The sequence below is a fragment of the Limulus polyphemus genome, unplaced genomic scaffold (genome assembly GCF_000517525.1).
Source record: "Limulus polyphemus unplaced genomic scaffold, Limulus_polyphemus-2.1.2 Scaffold14, whole genome shotgun sequence".
Lineage (NCBI taxonomy): Eukaryota > Metazoa > Arthropoda > Merostomata > Xiphosura > Limulidae > Limulus > Limulus polyphemus.
The window spans coordinates 1,656,314-1,662,064 of record NW_013665624.1 but is presented as its reverse complement, the minus strand read 5'-3'; positions in this window follow the sequence as shown (position 1 = coordinate 1,662,064).

The window sequence follows — 5,751 nt, the reverse complement described above, 5'->3', positions numbered from 1 at the left end:
GAAACTATTAATTTTTTAATACTGATAAATATTTCTATTTTGTTAACTAGTGAAACAACAAAGAAACAGCATTACTAAGCAGGATTAAATGTATTCAAATAAAACTAGAATCACGTACACAAAACTAAAACTAGTTTTATACACGAGTCGTTCTTTGGCTGTAAGGAAAATAAAACACCAAAAAATGCATGGTTAGAGTAAGGATACGTCAAATCAGCTCAGCTGTCGCGTAACATGTTAGTTAAACTGATCATTCTATTGTACGCGAGTAAACAAATATTAGAATATAACTAGTTTGTTTGTCAAAGAAATAGTAAAGGAAGTATTGATATAAATACACCAAAGAACAATTTATTAAATAACGACATAGAAACTCTGTTACAACCAATATAGAGTTATTTTTTCTCAGTGTAAACAAAATGCCGTACCCCTAATCAGTGACGACATAGGTTGCACGGACTTGCTAAATACAATATTATAAGTTGAGATAAATGTCCTGTTGATGACTGTGTCGGTCAAACATGCTGACTGGTTTTGTTTTATGTATATGATGTTACTTTGATTTCAGATACGTTTATTTGCGCTTAGTAACCAACTGTTTTTGTTGTTGTTACTTTATTACCCGCACGAAGTTCTTGCATATGTTTAATATTTATCATTCAATCCAAAAGGTTCAAATAGTTATTGTTAATAAACCTTTATCAATGTTTGACGCTTTCTATAATATATAATCCAAAGAGTAGACTCTACTAATTCATAAATAATAGGAATTTAGAATCTAGATGCTAGATATTTGTCTTAATCCTCTGTTACTCAAACACTATATCTTAACCTAAATTTGCATACCTTCACTATCACTGTTCATATACAACATGGAAATAATTATGTAAATTGTAAGGAAAATAGTATACAAGGCAAACGTACCACAAGAAAGCTATATTTTTGTGTGTTAAAATTAACTGCACCAGAGTAGAGTTATGTGCTGATACTTTTCACAGTGACTGGTTGTCTTATAACCAATCCGAAAGTGACATTACCGTATAAAGCTTATAAAAGAGCATTTAATCATACTATGCACATTCTCAACTGTGTGTTAATAATCATGGCTCTAAGGACTGAAATACCTTATGACCAGTGAATAGATATCAAAGTTTTGATATATTATTTGCAATATTATAAGAATGTAATAGATCGATAATTTGGAATGATAAAGTAATACTGCGATATTTTTAGATTGCTTTAATTTCCATCAAAGTAGCCTGAAGTAATTACAGAAACAGGATTATGCCCCACATAGCGTACGCTATCTGGGGCATAATCCTGTTTTTGTAATTACTTCAGGCTACTTTGATGGAAATTAAAGCACTGCTCTGTAATACGCTATCTGGGACATAATCCTGTTTTTGTAATTACTTCAGGCTACTTTGATGGAAATTAAAGCACTGCTCTGTAATACGCTATCTAGGGCATAATCCTGTTTTTGTAATTACTTCAGGCTACTTTGATGGAAATTAAAGCACTGCTCTGTAATACGCTATCTGGGGCATAATCCTGTTTTTGTAATTACTTCAGGCTACTTTGATGGAAATTAAAGCACTGCTCTGTAATATTACAGAGCAGTGCTATTATTATCTATTCACTAGATTATGGAGTACAGAAAGTTTTCAATAGAATACTTTATTATTATATAGTTTTCCTTTTTTTTCTACTTTGTAATTTCAGCTGTTGTTTGTTTTTTTTCTTTCCTGGAATAGCATGATCAAATATGTGCTTTAGGCTGTACAAAAATCTGTATTCATCCTGTCTCTGAAAATATTTTCATTCTGATTGAATTATATCAAAATCCAAGAAGCACAACTAATGATACTTTTAATATTTAGGTTTGATTTTTCTTTGTGGTTCTTTGTCAATAATCATTACAGTTCCACGCCCAGTTAATTTAGCGAAGTTGGCATAAGAGTAGGGCATATATAGTGTTTACTGTGCTGTTACATTTCTTTCATAATATAGCAGGATATTTTACCTCTATCAGAAAAATAAAATTTGTGAAGTTTTTGTTTTTCAGATAAATTACTGTGATTTTCTTCACCTTAGGGAGCTCGATCCCACCATTCTTTTGTGAAGTTTTTGTTTTTCAGATAAATTACTGTGATTGTCTTCACCTTAGGGAGCTCGATCCCACCATTCTTAATGTGAGTGTCACGGCCAGATGTAGCATTATAATATGTTATGATTGTGCTACGTTTTTGTCTGGGAATATCCTGACGAGTAGCTTTTGCAGAACCATTATGGGGTTTGCATTACAGTTTCTGCAGTTGGCCTTCAGTTACGCTTAAACTAAACAATTCGTATTTTCCCAAATCATTATAATCTCCTTGCATATGTATATAATATTTCTATTATAACTATTACATTTAAGACAGCTTGAAACACCTGAATTATGCAAACAATTAAAATATTCTTTTATGTTCTATGTAAAGACTGCTTAATAAGACAAATGAATACTAAGAATTTTAGATATTTCTTCTTTTCAGGTTGATAAACTATTGATGTATCTAAATAACGAGTAATATTTATTAAATAAATGTTGTGAGAAGCTTCGAAAGCACCTTTCTTCGAATAACGCGACAATTATTATAGCTCACACCGAGCAGTTACTAAAAAATCTGATTTTACAAAATGATAAAAATGTCACTTAGATTATTAAATATCTATCAAATAGTGTTTAGTTTGACCGTGGTAAAATGGACAGAAATATGTTTATTGTTTATTTTCACAAACTAAGTAGCCACTGAGATACCTGAACGTACAAAATCATGGAAATGTTTTTGGTTTGTTTTTTAAATATCACATACTCATCACCTGTTGATGCACCTCAGTGCAAAACCTGTATATGTAATGAACACTAGCAGTCAATATTCCAAAGTGCCAAAATGTCTATTGCAACAGATATCCACACTCATAGAGACATTTATGATATAATGTTTGTGTCGGTGTACGTGGAAAACTTATCATGTTAGTAATGTTAGCTTCTCTACAGGCTATATACGATTTGTTTTTGTATATAAATATTCACAAGGATTTAAAGTCTCGATATTTATATATTATATAGTTATTCTACGAAATATTTTATTTCTATTCTGTGAAAATGCGTTAACTTTCATAACTTACCTACTATAATTTTCGAACAGTCCGGACTAATTAAAGAGGAATTATCTATGTGATAATACACTTTCAAATCATTGTCTGGGTTTACCGGGCTGTTCAAATATGGCATATCCAGTATAGTAAAAGCTTTAACACCATCATTCTCGATTATTTTCACAAGGATACTGGAGGAAGCTGATCTTGTGTCTTTTGTTACCAGTAAAGTGATGTTATAGCTAAAGAAATAAGGTGAAACTTCATTAGAGGCACAAACTACTTAATAATATAAATACATTCAAACCGTTTAAAATCTTATATAATATGAAATAAGGTGGAAATCCATTAGAGGCACAAACTACTTAATAATATAAATACATTCAAACCGTTTAAAATCTTGCATAATATGAAATAAGGTGGAAATCCATTAGAGGCACAAACTACTTAATAATATAAATACATTCAAACCATTTAAAATCTTACATAATATGAAATAAGGTGGAAATCCATTAGAGGCACAAACTACTTAATAATATAAATACATTCAAACCGTTTAAAATCTTATATAATATAATACTACAAATCTTTAAAATATACAAAAAGAACCATTTTCGAGGAAACTAATACTTTGGCAAATTATAAACACTCTGCTACTGATTATATATGATTACTTCTGTAAAATAACCTTTAGGTTCAATAGCTATATTAAAGGGTCAAGCGTGACAACGTGTCGAACTGTGGATCCTTGGTTCGCATTCCTTACGGCCAATAAACAATACATCACTCCGCACTTTGAAGCCATAGATGCGTTATAAGAATGACGGTCAAATGCCACTATTCTATCTGACAAGACTATCCCAAGGGTTAGCTGTGGGTGGTGTTGATTTGCTACCTTTCCTCTAGTCTCTTAGTTCAAAATTATGGACGGTTAGCGCAGATTTTTTTTTTTATGTAGAATTTCGCGAAACTAAACAAAGAAACAAAATATTGAACAGCACATTAAACCATCCTTGCAGCTTAAAAAAATATAATGTCGGCAACAAAATCGTAAGTTCTGGCTGATTTACTTCATTGAAGATGTGATTTTAAACAAGAAGCCCCCCAGTGGCACAGCGGTATGTCTGCGGACTTACAACGCTAGAATATGGGTTTCGATACCCGTGGTGGGCAGAGCACAGATAGCCCATTGTGTAGCTTTGTGCTTACTTACAAATAAATAAACAAGAAATGACATTACTTCAGAGAAAAAAGATAATACATCCGCGATATAAAAACAAATTATTACAGACTTACTTCTTGCTATACAATACTGATGTATTAATAACAACAAGACCAGACAATGCCCCTCCTAACTGAATGTGAAGTTCTGCATTTTTTCACAGCAAGTTCATTAACTTTTTAATGATGACCACAATTCACTTAAACAAAATATTGATATCTTGTGATTATCTTTTTCAATATGTAATACTCTATCTTATAATACATTCTGGTTTCTAAGTTTTAGGTACGCTATAAATTATTTTTTGCATGCGAATCAACAGGTAATAATTACTAAAATATGGACTCAGATAATTGCATAATCGTCTTTTACTTTTATTAGCAATATATTGGCAAATTTTATTTTATTTTTGGACAAGAGTGGTTAATTCTTAACTTTTTGACTATAAATCCAAGGGTGATAGGTTCGCCTCAAGTTGCTGTAAACTGTGCTGTGCACTTTGGGGCTCTGGCTACGTTATACAAGTGACGGTGAAATGTCTTTACTTAGAATAGCCCAATAATTATGGGAGTGCTGATGATTCTTTGATTTTTCTTTACTTTAAACAGTATATAAATGCAAAAGTGGGGCCTACTAGCGCAGATAACTCTTTAGTGACTTTCTTGAACACCCGAAACAAACATACTGTTGTTTATTGTTTTTTTTAAATGAATGAGTCAGACAAACAGGTTATTTGTATAGCTTTTAAATGGTGAATTACTGTATTTTTTAAGTAAATAACTAGTCCTTCATATCTAAAGTGCTTTACTAGACATTGAGTAACGTATTCTCACTGGTCAACGATAAATTTTAAAAATAATTCAGTAACATATTTATGATCTTGACTATGAAAAGACATGATAGACAGAAAATGGAATGAATTAAAGTAACTGTCACTATGACAACATTAATTGCTATGTCAAAGAGAGAGAGAGAACGAAAGGTAAACAGCTGTAAAATGAATAAAAACACAACAAATGGATTGATCCACTTAGATATAAATTTATAAATGGCGATATTCAATAACAATGCAATGCAACTAAAGATAAATGGTTAAAGGTTAGATGTGAAGAAATTGAGAAATTAAACCAAGAGGACTAAAGCAAAGAAAAGTACGATACACTAAAAGAATTCACGTTATCGAATAAAGAATCAAGGATTGGAAACTGCATAAAAGACAAAAAAAAATTAATATATCGTTTAAGATGGAAAATATAATGAATAGATGGAAAGTATACACTGTAAAAACTATTTAACGTTGATAGGAATAACATCAAACTAGAGATAAGTAACATCGAAACAGAACAGAAATTTACAACGATAATACTAATGTACACATCGTCACCCCT